This window comes from Leopardus geoffroyi, chromosome A1 (genome assembly GCF_018350155.1).
Source record: "Leopardus geoffroyi isolate Oge1 chromosome A1, O.geoffroyi_Oge1_pat1.0, whole genome shotgun sequence".
In the NCBI taxonomy this organism is placed as follows: domain Eukaryota; kingdom Metazoa; phylum Chordata; class Mammalia; order Carnivora; family Felidae; genus Leopardus; species Leopardus geoffroyi.
Window position 1 is genome coordinate 97,136,204 of NC_059326.1, and position 27,007 is coordinate 97,163,210.

Here is a 27,007-nt window from a genome sequence, read left to right on the forward strand (position 1 = left end):
CAACACCGTTGGGCTCTGTCGGTGGCTTAGAATCCCTCTTTTCAAATACCATTGTGACATTACTCCAACATTGGCCAAATTACCAGCAAAGAGTCTTCATGGTTTTGATATTATCTCTGGCAAACTATTAAAAAGAAAACATGAGAGAGGCCAAGGTACTATAAAAAGAAGAAAGGACTCCTACCAAAGAATTTGATAAAAATGACTTTGCCCCAGGTTGCTAACTTTACCTTAGAAAAAAACATGGCTATGATTTTGATTTGATGCATTATGAATTCATTCCAATGGGAGCCTTTCTGAAAAGGAAAGCTGTGCAGCCAAAGTACAGATACAAAAGCAAAGGGGTAGTGGCTGTACAGTTGAGCACACAACAACGGCATTTTTAACATACTATATGGAGGGAATCTTTTAAAAGGAGATTTGGCTCCTGAATAAACTTTTCATGGTAAGCAATCAGGGAAGTTAAGCTCCCCTTATTAGCCTCTTTTTCTGTTCTTCTCAGTGGCCCGTATCGTTTAAACTAATAAGCAGCAGCAGTTGAAATACACAAAAAGCTCCTGATAAACAACAGCTAAGGGAGGCCAGAAAACGGGCAAAATTCAGCTCTCATGACATAAATCTCAATGCAAATCCAAAACCTGGCATATGTGGCTACGACAGTGCCCCCAAATGACACAGAAAGGCATTCGCCTGATCTCTTAAGCATATTTTTCACGTGTTAATGTTACAAGAATGTAAAAAAGAATTCCATTTCCTGCTTGATATATTCTCTCCCAATGTCTTCCAGGTCCAAAGATTTGGAGACTCTCCAAACAACACATAATAACACAAGAGGAGGAAGGAAATCAAGGGGGGGGGGGGGGGGAGGTAAGAGCAATTTGCATTTCTCTTGTGTTCCATACTTGTTTAACAGCCTATCATCAATATCACTACTGATTTGGTTTCAGCTAAGTTGCAAGCAAGCGTGCTGTCAGTACTAGGAAAGGTGATTTCCAGGTTAAAATAAGTAGGGGGTAGGATGACGGTATCTCCATTTTTAGGCATCCCTTGGTTAATGGCATCTGCATTTCATTCTTGGTTGCCCAGTGCAAACTGCCTCACTTCTTTATGTAACATAGTCCTCATCAGTCAAGGGGGACTCAAAGCCAGCACCACTCACCCCTGTAGAAATTCCTCTAGAACAGTGCCACTTCAAGTAGAGTCACAGAGCAGTAGCATAAACATCATCTTCATGCTTGTTAGAAATTGTGAATGACAAGTTCCAGCCCAGATTTACTGAATTAATCACTCACTTTGACGCACTTTGAGCAGCACTGCCCTAGAAGCAAGCTGCCGGTCTGCAGCCTGCCTGTCCCCAGTCCACTATAGATAAATACAGACTGTGGGTGTCAGCACTTAAAGCATTCACAGACATGTGACACTCTGGCCACATCCAAGCACATGAGTGATGGACTCATGTCCTTCAAAAGCAATGGACCAGTGTAGGGTTTCAGCATTTGTGTGGTGAGCTGTATAAGGCACAATGTGCCACCAGTCATGGATAGCAGAACCCCCCATCATCATGATGGATTAAAAAAAAGAAAATTCCTTCATCAGAGAGTCTGAAAAGTCCTACTCTAGAGCAAAGGTCAGTAAACTTTTTCTAAAAAGGACCACACAGTCCATAAAGCTTAATATCTTAAGCTCTGTAGGTCATAAAGTCTCTGTAGCAACTACTTACCTGCAATTATAAAGCAAAAGCATTAAGAAAGTGTAAGCAAATGAGCATGACTGTTCCAACAAAACCTTATCTACCAAAACAAGCGGAGGGCCAGATCTGGTCCACAGGCTGCTCTGTGCCAACTCCTCTTTAAAGGATGACTGGTGACTAAATATGATGACATCAGACAATTCTGCCGAATCTGCTTGATTTCACGCAACCCTTACTTTCGAGAACTGAGGAGATGAAACAAACCACCACGATCCTCTACTATTGTCAGTGGTTTTCCTTCCTTACAGTGACCCCAGAAATAGAAATTGTACCTCCCCCTTTGCTCCTGTAACAGTGAGAAACCTGAGGACAAAGCCAAACACATCTGGTCAACCTTCAACTACCACCCCAACAAAAAAAAGAGGATCAAAAAGGAAATGGCCGCATCACAGAAGGAAAAGTTAAGTCTCCCTTCCTCTAGTTCCAGGATCTACAAAGTATGGCCCATTGGTGAATGGTGTCTGCCAAATTCAGCCTGCCACCTGTTCCTATAAATAAAGTTTTATTGGAACAAAGCCATGACCACACAATTACAAACTGTCTATGGCTGCTTTTGAAGTACAGTGGCGGGGGGGGGGGGGGGGGCGGGGAGCACCAACCTTATGTCCCACAAAGCCTAAAATATTTACTATTTGGATCTTTAAAGAAAAAAAAAAATGCAGCCTCTGCTATGTTCCTCCCATGACTAGCAGCCCCTTGTTCCAGTCCAGAAAGCCTCAAGCAAGTAGGTAAGAAGACAGATATCTACAATGCCATTAGCAGGACTTCTGCCAACTACTTTCTCTGGAAAAATCTTCTTTTGCTAAACAAAGTGGCACAGTTAGAGGCTTCGTGCTGAGTTCCTCCCAAGTTTCTTGGTGGCTTTCAAGTCCCTTTTAAATAACTTCTTCTAACTATTAAAAATATACAGGCAGGGTTACTTATTGATGAAGCAGTCTATTAGTCATGTAAAGGCAACATTAACTTGGTGCCTTTTTACATTAAATTCATACAAAGAATATTAAAAGCCTTGACAAGAAAAAAAAAAAAAAAAAACTTGACAAGATAGACAAAAACATCCTTGCATGGAGATCTCTGGAACATTCCCAGAGTGAGCGAACAAATGGGTTCTCTTATTTCCCAGAGAACTGGGGGCTTTGTTTTTGTCAGAACTTCAAAGAATACAAAGCATCATAAACACATGGAGCAAACTTCAACAAACAAAACCTTCCGGCCTTTGAATCCATTGTGAGTAACACACATAACATGAAGGAAAGTAGGCTGCAAGAGTCTGGGTAATAGCAGAAATTCACCAAAAAAAAAAAAGCGCTGTGTAACATGGTGCTAACAAAACACAGTTGTTTCACTGGTAGCCAGTTGGAAGGAAACAAGTGCCGTATCAGTTACCTAATGGTCTGTGGAGGCGCCTTATAAATACTACTAGTGCCACCTTCTGGTCCTCTGATGCTACTGCATGCCCCTTATCCCATCTTGGCCTCATTTCCCCCAAGCCACTGAATAACGTGTGTCCTAGAATCATGGACTAAATAGAAAAAAAGATCTGCAGAGCTCTCTACAGATCTTCACAGATTACAGAGACCCCAGACCAACCTGCCTTCGTGCTGACGTTTAATACTGACTTTTGAGACCACAGGGTAGCTACGCTGGAAAGACCAGAATCGCTTCTGACCTTATTTTTTGGCTCCAAAAGCTTGAGAATTCTGTAAACCAGAGAGATAGGATTATACAACTAGGCTTCCACCCCCTCACAGCTCTCTTCATGCCCCAAAGATAGCCAGGCAAAGGGAAGTCATTGGACAAGTTGAAAAAGATGAGAGGTATGTTACTGTTTGGAGCCACTTTTCCCTGATAGTGAAGAAAGGGACTCGGGTTTGGAACCAGGTTTCTTTAGGCAGGTTGCCATGCTCCTCATGAGAGCATTTTAGGAGTCAAAGGTTGGTAGGAGAAGTAGTTTCTCTTCTGTTTTATAACACTTGCTGCAGAAGTGAGTCTCAGGAAATAAACAGAGGAAGTGCCCAGAACCTGCTAGGAAAAGCCCACCTACACAACCACAGGAATAGAACCAGCCTTGCTCTTCACACACAGACATTCTCTGCCTTATCTGCCTTCATCCTCGGTCACATTCTGGATACAGAGCAGGGCAAGGCCTGGCCACAAGGTTTCAAGGAGGAAGATCAGGAAGGGAACGCTTAAAGCACGACAGGGAGGGGAGGCCCCGTGGGAAATACATTAGGGCCTGGGGGGAAAGTGAAAGTTTCATAGTGTCTTCCTTGACTGAGATGAGAGCCTGGCCTGCCTGTGCTAAACCCTTTGCTTCTGATTTGAAAAACATTTGGCTTCCTGAAGAGTAAAAACTATTAAGGGCCTTTTCGTAATCCATCTTGCACATCTTCAGAATTGACGTCAGCAAGTCACGAAGGGAGTTTCTACCAGTCCTCCCTGGGCGGAGTGATGATGGCAATGATACAGGGCCATTGTGGCCCAGGATCCCCAAGGGGAGGGAAAGGAAGGATGTTCACAGGGATCTTCTGGGCTCTGTCAGGAAGAGGGAGAAACACATCCCTCTAAGGAAAAAAAGGCATTTGTCTCAAAGAAAAATGGCTGTACTGGGGGGAAATGTCATACTTAATGAAGCTAACCAATGGTAAAGGAAGCAAGCTGCAATCTCTTCAGAATGTTAGAAAAATAATGTTTATGTTTAGAAGATGTTATCATTTACAATTATAGCTGCCATTTGTTGATGGACACTGTTTCCCTTTAATCATAGAGGCGTTTATTACCCCTGTTCTACAGATGATCAAACTGAGGTTCAAGAAAGTTCAGTAACTTTCCCAAGGTCAACAGGGAGTAGGCAGAAATAAACCCAGTTCTGTCTCAGTCCACTCCACCCCCAGCTTCCATGATTCGAGCAGTTGGTTTGTTCTCACGAAATTAAGCCTGCACATGAGTACATGTACTGAGATTCTCACATTTTGGAAACTGAAGACTGGAAAGACAGACTTCCACACTGACATCATAGATTGGCAGACTCACGCTTACAAACAAGTGACCCCTCCAAACTCCCAGCTGAAATGGACCAGGATGGCCGGGGCTGCCTCTATCAACAGCTCTTCCTGCAGCTGGAACCATGGTAGCTGTTTCACCTCTTGCCAAGTCAACAGCTTGAAGTGCACTGCCCATTCTCAGCCCCACATAGTCATCATCTCACTGATGATGACAGAAAAGTCACCAGCTTTTCTGTCTCCTGTACTTTTTATTTGGACCCTTCCAAGGTGAGAAAGGGGTCTACAATTTATAGCAGGTAGATGTTTTACACTGAGCCTTGACAGGGAATTCACCAGACTCCTCCAGCAGAAGCCAGCCAGCAGGACACTCGATGATCAAGAGAGTTAGGGAATATCTCCACAATGACCTGAGAAGACACCAAAAACAGCACAGGGACCCAAAGACTGGCTATCCCATCCCGATTTCCTTAAGGTACCCTGTGCCCTGTGCTGATATGTACATGGCACCTCGGAGCAGAAAGTGAAGAGGCAAATATTCAAAAGGAGAGAAATAACCTAACTTTGAATCTTGAATGAAATGAATATTTACCCCAAAGACCCTGAGCTAACTTAAGAGAGACTATTTCAAAACACAAGAGGGGCAACTGGGTGGCTCAGTCAGTTAAGCGTCTGACTTCAGCTCAGGTCATGATCTCACAGCTCATGAGTTCGAGCCCCACGTCGGGCTCTGTGCAGACACCTCAGAGCCTGGAGCCTGCTTCGGATTCTGTGTCTCCCTCTCGTTCTGCCCCTCCACTGCTTGTGTTCTCTCTCTCTCTCTCTCAAAAAAATAAACAAACATTAAAAAATATTTACAAAAAAAAAGAAAACAGAAGAGACAAAGTTACCAAGATACTAAGAACTGGCAGGTTTTAGATTTATTTTTCTTGCTCCCAAATGGAATAAGGGATTGAGGAAAAGATGAGGTCACTTATGGAAAATGAAGAGTACTGGTTTTGGTGGGGGGGGGGGGGTGCACATTTAAGTTGTAATATATAAATGTTGTCTCACCTGTGCCTGTGTATTAGTGTGTGTTTTATGTTAGACAGCCTGATTTCCTTTTTGACATGCCAATCCACACAAGGATTTCAGCAAGGCATTTTTATAAAGTCTCCCCTGGTATCTTTGTGGACAAGGTGGAGAAATGTGGGCTGGATGATAAAACACTTAGGTGAACTCTCAAGCTGCCTATATTTTGTTCCTTTTTGGACACCAAATTTTCAGGGAGACATTGACAAAGTGGATTTTCCTGTAACAAAATGGCCAGAATGACGAAGAATCTGGTAATCCTGTCCTAGGGGGGAAAGAATGTTTTATCTTAGAAAAATGAAGGCTCTGGGTGGAGGCGGGAAGGAGGTATACATTGGCGATAGAGTGGAATGAGTGCTCTCTTGGAGGCAACCAAGGTTCAAATCATGAATCTTCCTTACTACAAAATTTTTTGTGTCCTCCACATGCACTTACCATGCTCTCTATTGTAACTCCATTTTTTGCAACAATATCTACAGGGCAGGGTGGGCAACGCAGCATACTGGAAGACACAGAGCCAGGGCTAGAGAGAACTGGGTAGCACAACTAGGAAACCTGGGGAAAGGATCAGCAGCCCCAGGGAGGTGTTGCTATTCACCAAGTAAGTTCCTAGTCTAGATAGGGCATTTCTGGAGTTATTCCAGATGGAAAGCAATAGGGTTCTAATCACCAAGATGCAGAGGGAATGTGGTCAATGGGCAAATGGGGTGGAAATGGTAGGAGGGGTGAATCTGGAGTACGTGTGTAACCGAGAAAGATCCTTCCAAGAACTGATGGGGATGTTTGCAAACAAGGCTGAAACCCTGGATGTGGATCTGACAGGAATACACCCAGAAATCAATCCCCTGCCAGCTTGGCTCGAAGGGAGGATTTCCCAAAACCTTACTGAAGGAGCGAGATGTGGAGAAAGCCCAGAAAAAGGATCTGTCTACCCCAAGGGAGATATATCTACTGGACCAGCGACGCCTGCAATTCCACTTCAGGATGATCATTCCTTTGGCTTAAATGTAAACGGTCCTTAAGTATTTCTTATCAAAATGTCAGCATTCTTGGGAGAAATAATACATTAGGCATTACAGTGCATTAATAGCTTAATGAGGCTTGGTTCCAGAAGACGTACTCATTTTCAGTAGTGACAGCTAACGGGGATCCAGGCTGCAAGATCAGGTATCTTCTTTGTTTAGTTTAGATGATTGTTTGGGGGAGCCAGACGAGGGCAAGGTGCACCACCTAGGGCCAGCGGGCCTAGGCAGGCAGAGCAGGGAGGACCCCGCACATCTGGAGGCAAGGACAGGTAGAGAATGAGGACGAGCCCCAGAAACAGGAGAGCGGCAGTGGAAGGGAGGTCTGAGGGCCCCTTAGGCAAACCTCATCCACATCATCGTTCAGTCGAGGGCCAGGCCGGTCTATTTCTGCTTTATTTCACATCTCTTTGCCAACAGCAAAATAAACATGCACTGATTCAGTGAGTTCCTTCCATCATTTGAAAAAATGCTGCTTAACAGAGCAGCTGAAAGGAGACCATTTGTTCATTCATAAGGCAGGACATTGCGATGATCAGAATGGTTTATCTGAGGACCTTCCATCTAAAACGCAGACATTTGCCTTTTGCAAAATGCAAAGAGGTGATCTCTCCTCACCTTCTTTCATACTCAGAACCTATGAAGATCAGAGGGAGGGCAGGGGGATGCCCAGGAAGCCAAAAGAAATGCTCCAAAGTCAGTGCATGAAATGCATGCGTTTGAATTACGTGCCAGCATTTCAGGTCTTCCCAGCTTAGAAACAGAAACTAGGAAGGAAGCCCAGAAGTCTCTTAGAAGCAGGTACCCTGACAGTTCTCAGAAGTGACAGTTACCAGAAATAGAGACATACCACAAAATTAAGAGAGCTTAACAACTTGGGGTCATGTGTACAGAGGAAAAGATCTCCAGTTGTTTCAAAGTCCATGGGGACACAGAAAGCAGAAGTTCACGGCTGAGGCAAAGTTACTGGGAAAAGACAGAATGGGATGAAATAATTCTAGGAATACTGACCTCGAATGAAGCCTCACGACCTGTATTGTCTGTGTCCTATATGGGCGTCCTTCCAGTAAGTGAAATTGTTTAATATCTCAAATGCATCCCTACGCATTGATAGAGTTAACAAATATTACACTGCCACCACATTCATGATTGGACTCGGGAGAGGTTAAGTCATCACCAGTAAGGTGCTGCATGAGGGAAAAACTAATGCGCAAAGGATTAATACCTCACGTAAATTCAGACATGAAGAGGCCTCAAGTATCTCCCAACAAACACAAAGACGGACAGGGGATTTACTGTAGAAATAATATGACACAAAAAGATTCTGGAGAGAACAGATTGGAGAACCACCAAGCTGACATATCCGTGACAGTCCCTCAATTTTAAAGCCTAGAGGTGGGTGTGAGAGCTTGGAGATTCCTGACAGAATCAGGTAGCGGTCTTCTCATACTAGTTCACCTGCTTAGATCTGGCCTTGACATAGGTACGCTCATACAGGTATTCCTCTCCACAGACAGCAAAGTACCACCTGTCTGACAAGAAGAGTTCATACCACACCTCTAGTGGGCTTGCATCAAAAAGACACCCTTGCTAATGGAGCACCATTTGTGAGAGGTTCACTGAGACTCCTAGGACTGAGATGGGGAGGAGACAGAATATAAAAAGCACATTTCCTATTTAGTCCACTCCATCCTAATAAACATTTTCAGAAAAGCTTATATGTGAAGAATATTAAATATGATTAGCCTTAGGCAAATCCGTATGGAAACTGGAAAATCTATCAAGTACTGAAAAAAGTAAGTTTTATTAACCCAGGTAGGGCTTTTACAAAATATTATTTCTTTTTTAATAAACTTTCTAGGGGGACAAGAAAAGTACATGCTTTTAAATATGATGCATTTGGGTAGACATTTACCGTTGCCTTTCCAGCTTCCATTATGCCTTCCTATGACCTTGATTTTCAATTGAGAACTTATCCCTTGCTGTCTTTCTATCCACTGGACTCCTGAGGGTTCCACTGACCCAGTGGAAGTCAATGATCCAGCCTCAGTCAACCAGTGTGTAGTATTTCCCTACATCACAGTAAAGGTTCAGAGGTGGGCATGTGATCCAAATCATTTCCATCAGTGTGAATGGCATAAGCTTTACAGGATCCACTGAAAAAGAGGCAGATGGTAGTGAGGCTTAAAGCTGCAGCAAGGGGGCTGACCACAGAGGGAAGACAATCTAGAGGAAGGAAATGAGAGATGGAGAGAAACAGAGTCCTGGTGACACCGTTTAAGCCCTGTCCTCAAACAGCTGGACTCAAACCTCTCACTTTTGACAAGCATTGAATGCCCCTCTTGCTAAGCTCATCTGTGTTGGTTTTCTGTTGATAACAACTAAAATCAATGGCTGTAATGATTTCAGATAAATGAGATGCTAGTAATAGAAATGAACATTCATGGAGCCAATATAATTGCACATCAGTTAATACTTTTCACTTATATCTCAAAATCATGTTTTCTTCTTATGCTAAACCTCAGGAATTATGAGTTCTTCCTGAAGAAGACAGGACTCCCAGGTTTTGCAGCTGTAATCTACAGCACACTGGAATATTTCTTATTGCCTTCTTTAAAAACCCTGAAATCAGAATTTTTTTTCCACTGAATTTTCCTTAATTTTTTTCTCACTAGAATTTCCCTCAATGTTCTCTTAAAATTTCCTTAACTCTTCTTCACTGAAATCAAATATGAAACATTTCCTCTACAATAAAAACTTTCTCTGAAAATTGCAATGACTGGGGTGCGTGGGTGGCTGAGCCGGCTAAGCATCCAACTCTTGACTTCTGCTTGGGTCGTGATCTCACGGTTCGTGAGTTTAAGCCCCACATTGGACTCTGTGCTGACAGTGTGGAGCCTGCTTGGGATTCCGCCTCCCTCTCTCTCTACCCCTTCCCCACTTGCTCTCTTTCTCTCACTCAAAATAAATAAAAATAAACTTTAACAAAAAAAAAAAAGAAAGAAAATTGCAATGACTGAAAACAGTGGGATTTTAATGGTGAATAATTCATAAATTATTCTTAGGGATCATTCTCAAAAATAATTATTACACTCAGCATATGTAACATGAAATAATGTATCAAATGTATGGAAATTGTTTAAAAAGTGAGTAGGGCCCCAATCCAAAACCAACCAAAAAAATTAAAAAGAAAAACTGCCTGCAAGTATAATAAACACATTTCACAAATGTCCTTACCCACCGATATGGGTCTAGTGCAAAGGGTGAGTCAGCCTGAAACTCACTTCACCCTACGTCAACCTCAGAGCCAGTCCTGGGACCTACTGGCAAGGTTACTCTAACTCCCCTTGGCTCAACCCAACACAGCCGTGCTCATATGCCCTGAAATGGAAAAAGCCTTTGAAGTAAACTCTCCAAATGGGCATAAAGTGCCTACTGAAACCAAGAAAACTTCCTCATTGTGGGGCTGACCTCGCCACTCTGCCCACACTCCCCAGAGGTACGGACAGTAGCTAGAGCTGAGGAAGTGTGCCATTCAGCAGTTTTGTGCGAACAAAATTTGAGAAATGTGCACAATATGTGTGGAAGCCATTGTTCATATCTAAGCTTATTAGCTGTAAGAGTTCCTGAGAGGGAAAACGGAATCCCCTGGGAGGAGGGGAGACATGAGGGGGCTTCCCGGAGGAGCCTTCACTGCAGGCCTCATTTCATTACAAATGACTTCACCAGAGGCCTATTGAGAGGAGGTCACAGGTATTTACCTTTCTTCACCGTCTGTTTCCATTTGTTTTATGGAGGAGAGAAAATGCCAATGCTCTCCTCATCCTTGAGCCCTCAACAAATTCATTCTGCAGATTTTTGCATGGAAGGGCAGACTTTTAAAACAACAACAACAAAATGTCATTGGAACAGACTTAAGCTTTGTTCACAGACTGATTTCTTACCTGAGCCGCAGTGGATTACTTCCCCCCAAGCCCTGTCATTTCTTACAAGGGAGGCCTTGTCAGAACTTTTATGGCCTAACACATCCTTAAATACCACCCACCTCTAATAACACGGCAACACAGTTCACATAGAGAACTACACAGGACATGGGAAGAAAACAGAGTAATAGTTTACAAATGCAGTTATGGGATTATTAGGCTAATGTATGTAAAGTAAGGTATAAATAATCCAAAAGAGTGGATGTTCCAAAACCTAGCTATATTTGCCTATGTATATATGGTTAAGTATGTCTGTCAATTGGTGTATTTGTTTTCATTCAGTAAATATTAACTAAATATTTTTTTGTCAGGCACTGTGTGAGGTACTAAATACACATGCACACACACAAAAAAAAAAGTAGAAAAGGACTATCTGCCCTCAAAAGTTTCTCCCTCTGGTAAGGAAAACAAGAAAATAGACAAAGCTTTATAAAGTTTAACTGAAGAGTGTAGAATATTAAGGAGAATGAACATATTTAGGTACAAGTGTTAACAGAACAGGTCACATGGCTAAGTGCCAAGAAGCTTCTCAAGAAGATTCTACTTTGGTAAATCTCCAGGTACAAGGCTTGCCGTGCTCCCTGGGAAGCTCAGATATCTGATTTTGTCAGCACACTGACCATGAATCTGTCTCTGGGACATTAAGTTTTATTAACTGAGCTTAACCGGGAATTCTAATTAACAAGTTTACAGTGAAACTTGCATTGTCTTGAGTATCATGGACAGAGGGCTTGAGGAGGTGAAGAGCCACCTTACTCTGCTTCTGAAGACAGCTCTACATACACATTCTCAACCTCGATTGTATTCAGAAGAGTGTGTATATTTTTTTAATGATTTATTTGTTTTTGAAAGAGATACAGAGAAAGAATGTGAGCAGGGGAGGGGGAGAGAGAGACGCAGACACAGAATCCGAAGCAGGCTCCAGGCTCAGTGCTGGCAGCCCGATGTGGGGCTTGAACCCATGAGCCATGAGATCAACACCTGGGCCAAAGTCGGACGCTCAACCGACTGAGCCACCCAGGCACCCCGTAAGAATGTTTAGATAAGTAGGGGCGCCTGGGTGGCGCAGTCAGTTAAGCGCCCGACTTCAGCCAGGTCACGATCTCGCGGTCCGTGAGTTCGAGCCCCGCGTCAGGCTCTGGGCTGATGGCTCAGAGCCTGGAGCCTGTTTCCGATTCTGTGTCTCCCTCTCTCTCTGCCCCTCCTCCGTTCGTGCTCTGTCTCTCTCTGTCCCAAAAATAAATAAACGTTGAAAAAAAAAATTTAAAAAGAATGTTTAGGTAAGTAGAGTGAAAGCTAAAGAAAATATGCAAATGTAACACATTTGATGACTTCAGGCTATGGCGGCACAAGGAATCCATGTGCACACTGGTGAGACCTGCTGAGAATACCTGGAGGGTTAACACAATAGTCACCCTCCCCCCAGCTAAGGCAATGGCATGCTTTTCCTGCTGACCAACCTACTTCCTTACCAACTCTTTTTAAAGTTTAAATATACGTGACTTTTATGTATATAACTTTTATATGGAACATATTTCTCTGACTACAGATACAGTAAGAACAAAACTAAAATTACCTGTGATCTCCTAGATTTGGGGAAGCATTTCCACCCCTCCATCCTAATAACATTTGCATAGACAGACAGATGATACATGTATGTATATATTTGCACACATACACCCATCTACATATATTTACATATGTACCGTGGTAAGCTAAGGGCTCTGGAATGTTTCATGTCAGCATGGTGTCATACCCCAAGATATCTCAGGTCAGCATCTAAAATAATTGACAAGTAACTTAAGTATTTCCAATAGTCTTCTGCTAAAAAAGGAAAAAACGAAATAGGAGCATATTTAGCAGAAATTCTTAAAAACCCTCTTACCTCATTTGATTGATTGTCTCAGTGTCTCACCCCTACAATTCTCTCCCACCCCCCAAAAATTTATTCCCTTCAAAACTCACTCGGTTTTTTCAAACCAATAAACTTTCTTACTTGCTCTGTCTTCTTCTTGGTCCTTTTGCAGTGTGAATCTGGCTATTCCCCATCAGCATCAGCACCAATCAGCATCAACTTTCCCCACTAATCTGGAAGCACAGTGAAGGAAGTGAACATGTCTTTTCTTCTTTCCAACAGGGCCCCAGTACCAAGCACAGTGTGTTTAAAACATTTGTTGATCAGTGAAAACACACACACACACACACACACACACACACACACACACACACACGGTTTTAACAGAATTGAATCAATCCTCATATACCTTTGAATCACTTGCATTTTACATTGGGACCAATTTCCCAATCATAACAATTTCTTCCTGCAGACCCTTGTTACTGGTTGCCTAATATTCCATTACACAACTGCTCCATAATTTCATCATTACCCAATTTGGATGTTTCCCTTTTCTCTGCATAAATAATGCATCAGTAAACATCTTTGCACAAAATTACCTCTGATTATTCCTTTAGAATGATTTTCAGCAAGTGGAATCATTGGACTTGAACATGAAATTCTTAAGGTCTCAGCACAGACCTCCAAACTGCTTCACAAAACAATTGCAATTTCAATTCCACAGCACAGGGTATTGGGGTTTTTTGTTTTTATCTTTTCAAAATTGAAATTTAAAAAACAATATATTTCTTTTGGCTATATTAATACCTTCAGTAAGACTGACTTGACCTGGGAGACAATATGCATTAAATCTTATATGTCACACAAAGTTTCCTAGGTGACCCCATGTCCTCTATTTCCAAGTTGATGCCTCACATGTTTTTGGTAACAAGGTGAAGTATAAATGAATATAGTCTCGCTAAGTTCTAGAGGAGCACCTCACTGCTGCTCCCAGGGGAAATAACTGAAGACAACCCCATGTATAATAAGAAAATGTAAGAAAAGCCCTGGAGAGGACATGGAAGGCTTTTTAGAGGAGAAAAGTGATCAAAAGCTTTGAACAAAAGTTCTTCAACAGTTAGACAATAACGATAAGTGCACATGCAAGACTGTTACATTAGTGGCCCCCAACACACCACACATCATGGTATGCAGACCCTGTACAGTCCTTTCCTATGCTGACTCTGAGCTGGGCCATGTGACCTGCTTGGGCCAAGGGAATATCAGCAAATAGGACACCGGGGAGGCTCTCCAGGCACCTGCCCATTAGGACTTGCCCACCCTCACACAAGAAGTTCAAATGAAACATCACAAACAGAGGGGCGCCTAGGTGGCTCAGTCAGTTAAGCATCCTCTTAATCTCCACTCAGGTCATGATCTTGTGGTTCATAAGTTCAAGCCCCACATCAGGCTCTGCAGTGACAGCACAGAGCCTGATTACGATTCTGTCTCCCTCTCCCTCTGCCCCTCCCCTGTTTGTGTACACACTCTCTAAATAAATAAACTTAAAAAAAAAAAAAAAAGATCACAAAGAGAGAGAAGATCAGTCATCCCAACTAATCCAACTAAGGCCCCAGACACATGCGTAAGGCAATAGTGGAGCCCCTAACCCCAGTCAAGTTGCCAAACGACCACAGTCACAGGTAAAACATAAGTAAGACCAACAGAAAAACCGTGCAGATAAATCAGTGTTGCCTTCATCCATCAATCTAGGGAATGTGTTACACAGCAACTGACAACTGATCCAGCACATTCTAGGCATAAAAAACAGCATTCCTTCAACATTTACTGAGCACTTAGAGTAGTATCCTATGGCCCTAAAGGAGAGATTCATGTGTTAATTGAAAAAAACAAAAACAAAAACAAAACAAACACAAAACCTATACAGTGTGACAATGGCTGTAATATTTGATAGGTGGAGGCACAAAGGAAGGGATTCTCTACTCTACTTTGGTTAGTCAGAAATTTCACATGAACTCTGCCTTAAAAAACACGACCAGGCAGACTATGAAGAAAAAGATTCTACAGGCTGGAGGAAACGATGGTGTACAGATGAGAAACAAAAGAGGATGTTCAGGAACCTGCACATGATTTTCTCCAATACAAGGGCAAGCAAGAGAAAAGCAGAATTAAAGTTCTTCAGACTCTGATAAGGACTACATAAATTCTCAGTATCTCCATTTTACAGACATGATGTGGAAAATTAAGGATAGAAGTGAGTATGCTCTTAAGCTTACACCACTCTGCCCTTCTAGAATGTCCATGTATTTGGATCTAAACGCATCCTGGTTTATAAATGTCATATTTCAGCTTGACCTTAGAGGTAAAGTATCCAGGTGGGGAGCAGTATGCTGCAGTATTGGAACACATCCCTCTTTGGACACCTTTTTCGGCAACTAGTTCATTCCAAAGGATTCATCATTCTGTGTCTTACCATATAATTCAGCTAGATCTTAGAAATATTTTCTTAAAGTTATCAATAGGAATAAGATATGACTTAACCCAACAAATTTTTAGATGATCTGAGGAATGGATATAGGGATCTGAGTGATAGCCAACAAGTAACAAAAAACCAGCAGCATATTTTCTGTGAATGTACTAATTGTTTATACTAATTGAGGGATTGCAAACCACCAAACAAGCCACTAAATTTTTTGATATAAAGAAATAGAGCGGAGAATGAAACAGCACCAGCTAATCCTTAGCTGGCAAGAGTAATTTATTTATCAAGTCACTAAATTCCATTTTCACATAAAGGCAGGATTTTACATCGGTGAGAATATGATATAAAAAATGAAAGAACAAAGTCAAGACGAAATCAAATCTTAATTTGTAAATAACCTATACTGGTGTTGGCCATCCAACAATTTGTTGGGTGTAGAAAAGAGAGCTATAACTTGTAATTTGGTCTTGGAAAATGGACTAGGCAGCAAGCTCCAGACCCGGTCCTCCACATCAACACAGATCGTGAACCCTGGCTGCAGAATAGAAGAAGCCCCCCTTAACCTCATCAGCTGTTGATATTTACAGAGGAGTCTCCCTTGCGCTCCAGATAAGGAATGACAGCCCATGCCACAAAATTAGTGAGGGTCAATAGAACAAGAGTCAGCAGTTAATCGATTGCAGAAGGAAAGCTTCAGTGAAAGGAGCCAGACCCCTGTTTTCTCAGGATAATCAAATGCCTGACTCTTGTAGACTCATAAAATTGACTTGTTTTTTCTTGGTCTAATTGACTGATGCCTGGGTATTATATAAACCTTAGGTGTCCTCCAGATAAGAGTTAATACTATACTACTAAAGCCAGACATCTAATTACTTTCGTTCCACATGAAAAAGAGCCCAGTGAAATGGACGGATGCCTTTTCCACCAACACAAGCCTTTGCTGTGAAAGTGTCAAGGGGCTCTGGGTAAGCTCCACTAAGGAACACCTTCTGTAAGTCACGTGGGTCAGATACACTTGCAGCTATAAACAGTAAAGATGAAGTTATAACCACAAAATACACTAAACATATAACTGTTACTCTGAATTCTGTTTGTTTATTCCAAACTGACTCCAGTATTTTATAACTTTAGATCTGAGTTTAAATCATAGAATATTAGACTTAGGAAGGACTTGAGAACTTTTCTAGACTAATAAATCACCCCAAAGAGAAACCTCACGTACACTATCCCTGGAGATTGGACATAATGCATGATGAAAGCAAAAAGGCAAAAAGCAAATTATTAAAGTAAAAAATAAAATCTCAAAGCAGCATATTTCATATTTGAATAGCTCTAAGTGTAAGAAAATTCTCCCATAAATTGGGGCTGAATATGATTCTTGAAGTTTCCAGCCAATGACACTTTTAGAAATTCGTGTGATTAATCCCACACATTTGTTTTTGTGTGCAAACAAAGCCATATAACTGTACTTTGTTATGTTTTGCTCTAGCAAAATTTTTAGTACTTCTGATTTAATTTCTATCTTTATCCACAAATATTTTTCAAAACTTTCACTATATATCCTTAAAATGAGTAGTTTCTATATGTGTTTTGTCTAATACCACCATTAGTAACTGTCTTTAAGCATACCTTCACAACTTGAAAAATTATAAATTATACACATGTATAGTTTTTTGCCACTGTACAAGACCTATGTTAATGTCAACTTTTAATAAGATCATTTAGAAAAAATAAAGAGTGCTATACCACACAATAAACATTGCCACTCCATGTAGCTAAATGACTCCCCTCGTGCCTCATCCCAAGCTACTCATTCTAGCAAAAGAAATTACTTTCTAGAAAGTATTGTGTGGTTGGGTGAGGCACTGTACTGGGGATGATTAAGTTAAATTCTACATACAAAAAGGGGAGACCTCCATACCCCTGACTTTACTCAGCTACTGGAATACTAGACATCAAGATCCAACCATGCATGAAATTGGAGGTTCCTGTGAAGAAACAGAACTGCTCGAAGAAAAGGTACAGGAGGGGTGCCTGGATGGTTCAGTCGGTTGAGCATCTGATTCTTCATCTGTGCTCAGGTCATGATCTCACAGTTCCCTGGGATTGAGCCCCCATCTTGCTCTGCACTCACAGGGGGGAGCCTGCTTAGGACTCTCTCTCTCCCTCTCTCTGCCTCTCCCTCACTTGCTCTCTCTCAAAATAAAAATAAATAAGCTTTAAAGAAAAAAAAATGGAATAGGTACACTGTTTGGCAATTCCAGAGTGAAAAAAACCTGCCCATTGCCTTATTATCCCATTATGAAGCTCACCAGCAGATTGATTAAACCTCAATCATACACACAGAAATTTCATTAAGCTTGTTAGTATCTCATTCCTGACTATAAACAAAGAATGAAAACCATCAGAAATTTCAGAAAGATCTCAGACAAGAAAAACAGAGATCAAACCTAACAGAAAAACAAGGCACTCAGAACGAACACAACACAGGTTAAAATATAAATAAATAAAAGGCAAACAACAACAAAAGGTAAACAGTAATCAGAGTTTAAGGGAATGTATCATACCCTTGAAACAAAAATAATAAGTTATAATCAAAGAATATAAACAGAAAAAAATATCTTGGAGATTAAAAGGTTAACTAAAATACAGTTCCAGGGGCACCTGGGTGGCTCAGTCGGTTAAGCGTCCAACTTGGGCTCAGGTCATGATATCACATTCCGTGAGTTCGAGCCCCACATCAGGGTCTGTGCTGACAGCTCAGAGCCTGGAGCCTGCTTCAGATTCTGTGTCTCCCTCTCTCTCTGCCCTTCCCCTGCTCACGCTCTGTCTCTCTCTCTCCCCAAAATAAATAAACATTTAAAAAATGAAAAAAATAAATTCCATACAAGGAGTGGGGAGGGGGACACCTAGGTGGCTCAGTCACTGAAGTGTCCAACTTCAGCTCAAGTCATGATCTCACAGGTTCATGAGTTCAAGCCCCACATCACACTATCTGCTCTCAGCACACAGCCTGCTTCAGATACTCAGCGCCCCCCCTCTGCCCCTCCCCTACTTGTGTGCCCTCTCTCTCTCTCTCACAAAAAAAAAAAAAAAAAAAAAAAAAAAAAAAAATGAAACAGTAATCAGAGTTTAAGGGAATACATTACATCCATGAAACAAGAATAGTATGCTATAAGCAAAGAATATTAAGTGAGAAAGAAAGATATCTTGGAGACAAAAATGTTAGCCAAAAAATAGTTCCATACAGGACTATAAGAAAAAGGTGACAAAATACACCAGAAAGTAGAATTAAAAAATAAAGAGATGGAAAAAAGGGGGAAAAAATAGAAAATTAAAATAATATAGAAGTTCCCATATCTAATGAATAAGAGTTCCAAAAACAGAAAATAAAGAGACAGAACTAAAACAAAAATGATACAAGAAAAAAAGTCTTCAAAACTGAAGGAGTGTCTACAATAAGGCATATCATCCTGAAATCTCAGATCCCTGGAGGGAAAAGGAACATTTATAAAAGTTTCCAGAAGAAAAACAAAGGGTGAGAAATCAACATGGCATTAGCTTTCTTGATAGGAATTCAGGAAGTTACAAGTGGATGAAACAATTCCTTAATGAGGAAAAAAAAAAAAAAAAAAAAAATATATATATATATACACACACACACACACACACACACACACACACACATATATTTCTTAACCACAGTAGTATACTCATCAAAACTATCACTCAAGGCATTTTCAGACATGCAAGTTCCTGAAAAGCTTTTCGCCCCTGTGCCTTCCATCAGGAAGCAATTGGAGAAGGGGACCCACCAAAATGAGAGACAAAAGTCAGAAAAAGGAAGGTCTAAGATATAGCAACAAAAAGAGGCAAAGGCAATTCCAAGATAAGATGAAGGGCAGGCAGCAGATCTAGAAAACAATCCACTGCCATAATAATCTAAACAGTGACTATCACACAAAACATTTACATATAATCATACTGGGACAATGGAAGGAAGGCAAGAGCATGAGTAGGCAGAATGCGAAATTCTTGTCTTTCATAGTAGAAGTCAACAGATAATGTCTACAGCTGAAAAACAGAAAGAGCAGTCTGGGCTCACCATTCAGAGATAAGGAAGTAAATGGCAAAGGAAACAGCCCCTGGAGAAAAGGAATGAGAGTGGCAATGGGTGTAACTTGAAAACACTATGTTTCTATCAGAAACTTTTTAATTTTTAAGCTTTATGTATTTCATTCACATAAAAAGTAAGTTACAGGGGTGCCTGGGTGGTTCTGTCGGTTGAGCATTTGACTTCGGCTCAGGTCATGATCTCACAGTTTGTGGTTCAAGCACCACATCGGGCTCTGTGCTGACAGCTCAAAGCCTGGAGCCTGCTTCGGATTCTGTGTCTATCTCTCTCTCTCTCTGCCCTTTCCCTGCTCATGCTCTGTATCTCTCTCTCTCAAAAATAAACAAATATTTTTTAAAAAATTAAAAAAATAAGTTACAGAGCAAATTATTCTAATATTTTCTTCCTGGAAGTAAGATTATGGACTTTGCGTATGCACAGTCCCCTTAGAGACCATCATTTTGTACCATAAGACAAACGATCTTATTTCAATAGCAAAATTCCTAAGAGCTCTGCAAGTGAGGAAACACAGAATAATGTAGAATTCGGAGAGAACCCTCCAGCCTATCTCAATCCATAAATGACATTTCAGATAGAACCAGAAGGTCTGCCTAGACTAAATCAGTTCTAGGCATCCAGAAACCCACTTTCATTTCCCCATACAAAGCAATCATTCTGATTCCAAAGTGCTCGGAAAAACCACTCAGAACACAAGTTAAAAATGTATTTTCCACTGATGCATAGGGGCACTTGTACCCCAATGTTTACAGCAGCACTCTCAACAATAGCCAAATTGTGGAAAGAGCCTAAATGTCCATCAACTGATGAACGGATAAAGAAATTGTGGTTTATATACACAATGGAGTACTACGTGGCAATGAGAAAGAACGAAATATGGCCCTTTGTAGCAACGTGGATGGAACTGGAGAGTGTGATGCTAAGTGAAATAAGCCATACAGAGAAAGACAGATACCATGTTTTCACTCTTATGTGGATCCTGAGAAACTTAACAGAAACCCATGGGGGAGGGGAAGGAAAAAAAAAAAAAAAAGAGCTTAGAGTGAGAGAGCACCAAAGCATAAGAGACTCTTAAAAACTGAGAACAAACTGAGGGTTGATGGGGGGTGGGAGGGAGGGGAGGGTGGGTGATGGGTATTGAGGAGGGCACCTTTTGGGATGAGCACTGGGTGTTGTATGGAAACCAATTTGACAATAAATTTCATATATTGAAAAAAAATAAAAATTAAAAAATAAAAATAAAAATAAGCAAAAGATTTGAACCAGATACCTTACCAAAGACAACATAAATGTGGCAAATAGCATATGAAAAGATGTTCAATGTTATACAATTTTGGTGAAATGCAAATTAAAATAATAAAATATTACATTATATATCTATTAGAAAAAGAAAAAAACGTATTTTCCAGGGGCGCCTGGGTGGCTCAGTCGGTTGAGTATCCAGCTTCAGCTCATGTCATGCTCTCACAGTTCATGACTTCGAGCCCTGCACGGGGCTCTGTGCTGACAACTCAGGGCCTGCTTTGGATTCTGTGTCGCCCTCTCTCTCTGCACCTGCCCCCACTCTCTCTCTTAAAAACAAACATTAAAAAAATGTAAACTCCATTGTCTGCATGGCTCTGTGGATTTCTGATTAGTACAAAGTATGACATCAAGACAGGGAAATCTGCATTTTGACAACTGCCACAAGTGACTTTATATCATTGGTGCCCAGATTTTGAGAAAGAACCTCAAGGTGTTCTTCCTGAGTCCCCATGCTTTAAGGGTAGGAGCTGGCACACCTTTTCTGTGCAGTGCCAGGTGGTTAGTATTTTAGGCTTCACCAACCATTCAGTCTCTACTGCGAGCGTACTCATCTCCACGGTGGTAGCACAAAAGCAGGCACAGACAGTATGTAAATGCATGAATGTGGCTATGTGCCAATAAAAAAAAGTGGTTGTCAACACTGAAATTTGGATTTTATACGATTTTAACATGTTACTGAATATTCTTCCTCTTTTGAGTTTTTTCCAACCACTTAAAATGTAAAAACCATTCCTTAATTCCAGGGCCTTACAAAACCAGGTGGGAGGCCTGGTGGGGCCCTTGAGCAGTAGTTTTACTGACCTCTGCTCTCGGGTACTCCACAACCGCTGAGTGAGCAGAAGTTCTCGAGAGGAGCGCACCGGGAGAAGGAAGCTCCAGAAACCAGCATTCGAAAAGTTCTGTGATTTGACATCAATCGTAAAAGCACTATTACAAACAAAGCAGGCTGAGCAAAACAGGCACTGCCTCCCCTCCACATGTATTCTATTAGGCACAATGACTGACGACTTCCTCTCATTGCCTATAGTCTTACCCCATTCTTTCCGGACTTGCTTTGATGATGATATTCATCTGATTGCACCCAAATAAAAATACCAGGTGGGAGGAGCATCTGGGTGGCTCAGTGGGTTGAGTGTCCCACTTCGGCTCAGGTCATGATCTCATGGCTCGTGAGTACCAGACCCACATCCAATTCTGTGCCTCCCTCTCTCTCTGCCCCTAACCCACTTGCATTCTGTCTCTGTCCCTCTCAAAAATAAATAAACATTGGGGCGCCTGGGTGGCTCAGTTGGTTGAGCGTCCGACTTCGGCTCAGGTCGATCTCACAGTCTGTGAGTTCGAGCCCCGCGTCGGGCTCGGTGCTGACAGCTCAGAGCCTGGAGCCTGCTTCAGATTCTGTGTCTCCCTCTCTCTTTGCCCCTCCCCCGCTCATGCTCTGTCTCTGTCTCTGTCAAAAATAAAAATAAACATTAAAAAAAATTTTTTTTAAATAAACATTAAAGGGGCGCCTGGGTGGCGCAGTCGGTTGAGCGTCCGACTTCAGCCAGGTCACGATCTCGCGGTCCGGGAGTTCGAGCCCCGCGTCAGGCTCTGGGCTGATGGCTCAGAGCCTGGAGCCTGTTTCCGATTCTGTGTCTCCCTCTCTCTCTGCCCCTCCCCCGTTCATGCTCTGTCTCTCTATGTCCCAAAAATAAATAAACGTTGAAAAAAAAAATTAAAATAAATAAATAAATAAACATTAAAAAAACAATTTTTTTAACAAAATTAAAAAAAAAATACCACGTGGGAAAGGGGAAGTATATAGCGTGGCTTCCTCAAAGTCTCCTTTCCTTCTCTGATTAGGACTCCTTTCAGAAAAATCAGGCTTTCACAGGGCTTTTAAATTGGGTTGTTTTTTTTTGAGAGAGCGAGTGAGCAAGGGCACAAGTGAGTGAGGTGCAGAGAGAGAAAATCCCACAAGGGGCAGAAAGAGAGAGAGAGAGAGAGAAGGAAGCAGGGTTCACCCAATGTGGGGCTACTGATCACCGGAAGTGAGGCTTGGGCTCACCCAACGTGGGACTTGAACTCACAAACCGTGAGATGATGACCTGAGCTGACCAGATGCTTAACAACTGAGCCACCCAAGCACCCCTTGTCTTCTTAATCATACAAAATTTTTGGTTACATAAGTCAGAGTTTTGGGCATCCACTAACACAGTTTAAATTGTAAATTTCTCTGAATTATTAACGACCATCCCACTGAACCAGAACCTTAGCATCTAAATAAATCACTTATTGTTCTTGTCATTCATTTAGTAATATTTGGGGCATGTGGGTGGCACAGTCGGTTGAGCATCCACTCTTGATTTCCACCCAGGGTCATGGGATCAAGCCCCTCATCAGGCTTCACACTGAGCATGGAGCCTACTTAAGATTCTCTCTCTCTTAGGGTGCCTGGGTGGCTCAGTCAGTTAAGCATCTGACTCTTGGTTTCAGCTCAGGTCATGATCTCACTGTTTTATGAGTTCGAGCCCCACATGAGGGGGGGGGGGCACACAGAGCCTGCTTGGGATTCTCTCTCTCCTTCTCTCTCTGTCCTTCCCCCACTCATGCTGTCTCTGTCCTTCTCAAATAAATAAACTTAAAAATTCACTCTCTCCCTGTGCCCCTCTCCCCCCAACCTCATGCTCTCTCTCTAAAATAAATAAATAGAAGAATATTTACAGTGTGACAATAGAGGATGCATGGGTTAATGAGATTACATCATTACACCAGAAGCTGGTTTAGAAAATGGGTCCTTATTGGGGTGCCTGGGTGGCTCAGTCGGTTAAATGTCTGACTTCAGCTCAGGTCATGATCTCACGGTCAGTGGGTTCGAGCCCCGTGTCAGGCTCTAAGCTGACGGTTCAGAAACTGGAGCCTGCTTCAGATTCTGTGTGTGTGTCTCTCTCTCCGCCCCTGCCCTGCTCATGCTCTGTCTCTCTCTCTCTCTCAAAAAATAAACATTAAAAAAAGAAAAAAGAAAATGTGTCCTTATAATAGAATATGGGCTCATAACCATGATGATTTCTATATCAGTTATAGGGTTTCAAAAGCATTCCTTTGACCAGAACATTAGATGATTCACCTCTCAGGCTTCAGGTTCCATTAAGATGATGTAGCACAAAAAAAAAAAAAAAAAAAAAAAAAAAAAAGATGATCTAGCACCTAGAAGGTTTCCTCTGTTTCATTATTATTTCCCTTTAAGCAACCACATTTAGATGAACAACGATCTCAATTAAACATCAGCTTTTAAACATTCTAACCAAGTCTCGAGCCCCCTTAACATTTAGTATAAAATACAAGGACCATGGTGACACATTGTATTACACTATTTATCATTCATGTGTTGTCATTATTTTAGATCGTTTTGTAACTAACCAAATAAGCTCATCAGTACATTTTTATATCTTCAAATGGGGGGGGGGATGTTTTGCAAGAATATAATCCTATAAAACTATTTTATAAAGTCTGCATATTTAAGAGCTCAACTTCTATCCCTTTGAGATCATCATGAATGACAAGTGATTCTAAAACACAGTGCAACTTAACGGTTTGGTAGAAGTTGCAAACAAAAAGGAAATGGGTACTTCTGTGCAGTGTTTGCAGACTTCTCTGAAATAAACAGATAGCCTTGGAAATGAATGCTCTACAATCTGTCAGCAGCTCTGCCCTGCTTGCCTGTTAGACGCTACTTCAAATTTAGATAAACAGTTTCACAAAGTCAACGAAACTGTTATTTGGCCCATCTTTTGAGTGATTCTTACTGATCTGATCAATTAACTCTACCTCGAAATTCTGTGAAACACTAAAAAAATTTAAAAAAGAAAAAAGAAAAGAAAAGAACAAATGGAAATGTCAGAAGCAGCCAGGACAGCAGATGTGTAGAAAAGGAGACAGGAGAAGGCTTTTGGCATTTCAACTATACTCAGCTACAACTCACAGGCAACAGGAGTTATTTCCAATTCAGTCTGAATTCTTCTCTGAAATCCTTCACACTCAAACACACACACACACACACACACACACACACACACACACACACACACACCCATTCTCTCCCTTCCTGCCCTCCCCTCTCCTCCTGTTCCTCTTCTCTCCCAACCTTTCCTTCCCCCATATTCTCCCTCCCTCAAACACTGCACCACAAACCCCCTACTCTTGATTCTCTCCAGAGAAACTAACCACTTCAACTCTCTTACATTCATCTTCCAGAATTACAATACTTCTAATGTAGAATAGTTCACATGCTTACTCTGTAGCATCTGCTTTTAACACCTTGTCTGAATATAGGAGTAAAAATAAAAATAAAGCATCAAGATCTCACATGAAACCTTTGCAGATTTACAGCAAAGCAACAGAAACATAACCACTTTTGCTTTTGTCTCTGGCATGCATCTTCATTAGCCCCTACTCTCACCCAGATGTAAACAATTCTAGGAAGGTGTAAAGAACAACCCAAAGTGAGAAGCTTCTGAATCTGAGGTGAGTGTGATCCAGGGCTTTGGAGGCCTCCTCCATTCCACTGCTTCTTCCCGTTGTCCCTTATGATACAACTCATGAACCCTTAAAGGGTTTGTTTATTCTTAACCAGGTTACTATACGTTCCTTGGTGTCTCTTCCAGACAGACACTCTTCCTTCGGGGCACTCTGTTCATCATTCTTATACAATGAAATTTTTCCATAAGGACTCTAGTTGGAATCAGAATTGTGTAAAACGTTTCAAGTACAGACAGAAGCAACAGACTATGTCCACACTGGCCCTGCCTTGGCTCCCAGGAGCAAAGATTCTGAGATAAGGAACTCCATTCATATTGAAACAGAAGTTTTTTTCTACCACAAACTTACATTAACACATCTAGCAACCTTCCATGCCCACAGTGAATACTAAAAAAAAAAAAAAATCTTAGAAACAATACTCTTATGACTGTTAATCTATTTTCTGTACTGTTTTGGTAGACATGGTAAGGGCAATATGTCAGCAGCTATACATACAATAATAAATAATCTAACAATACCACTGGGAATATGAAAACACTTCTCTTGGTATCCTCTTTGCCTATAAGGAGTTCTATGTAAGTACTCGGTGGATTTTAAAACAAAATCTGGGGGCGCCTGGGTGGCGCAGTCGGTTAAGCATCCGACTTCAGCCAGGTCACGATCTCGCGGTCCGTGAGTTCGAGCCCCGCGTCAGGCTCTGGGCTGATGGCTCAGAGCCTGGAGCCTGTTTCCGATTCTGTGTCTCCCTCTCTCTCTGCCCCTCCCCCGTTCATGCTCTGTCTCTCTCTGTCCCAAAAATAAATAAACGTTGAAAAAATAAATAAAAAAATAAAACAAAATCTGTAGGCTCAAAGGATACCAGAAGCCAGAGAGATAAGGTCACACAAGTGACCAATAGGCCAAGGAGAAGTAGACACCAGCCTACGTAAAGAGGGCAGACCACAATGACCATCCAACTGTTGCTGTGAAGGAATATAGGCTCAATGAGGCGAAATCTTTTAATTTTTTTAAAGAAGCCAGAAATTTGGGTTTTTTAAAAAGATTCCCCATGTGAAATGTTAGCAGCTTTTTTTTTTTTTAAATTAAACAGTGTGCAGGTTGTAAAAAGCATGTTATTTCATGAGCCACCAGTCTGTCATATCAACATATCTAAAAATCATTCATCGTAGCCCCTCCACCTCTACCGTCAGGGAGCAATTCTCTTGAATGCATCTGTGACGAAATCTAAAGAAGAAGTCCCACAAAATGGTGCCCCATTGACCACCTTTGATAGGACTACTGTATCTATCTATGGCATCCCCAGTGTGTGAGAGATCAAGGTGAACTAGGTTAAGAACGCAGACAGGCTTTATAGAAAGGTGTCTGGCCTTCTGTAGACACCTGCGAAGAATGCTATGGGGAGGGAACAAGGCTGGAGTATATCTTACCACAATATACAGCTGGAACCCTAACGGCTTGGATCCCAGCTCCTGATCACACTGAGGGAAGGGCTGATTCTTCCCTCAATAATTTATCTACGAACTCCTACGTGCCCTTGTCTAGGCTCCTAGCCCAGAGCCTGCCACTCAGTACTCTTAAATTTCTGTGCTCTGCTCCAGAAGATGAAGAACAATGAGGAATTCACTTCTCCTTCTGCTCCTCCCCTCCTCCAGGTTTTCTCCAATACACATCATTACAGGCCTGGGGGTGCTCTGGTCAGCCACTCCTGTGAGGTGTTTCAGTGGACCTAGCTGAGGTTTTAGGGAGAAAGCAAGGTCTAGGCTTCAGATAAGGTGGATTAAGAGAGTCTCTGAGGTTTAAATATGGTCAAGCCCAGCTCCCTAGGGCTGAAGGTAAAATGGGGGTATAGAGAAGGCAGAAATCTAGCCACAAATGCATCACTAGCAA

At 41.7% G+C, this 27,007-nt stretch overlaps 1 protein-coding gene across 2 annotated transcripts in view; it reads right to left on the reverse strand.

Annotated features, from left to right (window-relative positions):
* The window catches only part of DTWD2 (DTW domain containing 2), a 230,792-nt gene that overhangs the window by 81,254 nt on the left and 122,531 nt on the right, over nucleotides 1-27,007 (reverse strand). For both annotated transcript variants that reach the window (XR_006714412.1, XR_006714413.1), the window contains exon 7: nucleotides 12,825-12,916. The gene's annotated coding sequence lies outside the window, so the exon portion shown is untranslated. The remainder of the gene's footprint in view (nucleotides 1-12,824; nucleotides 12,917-27,007) is intronic.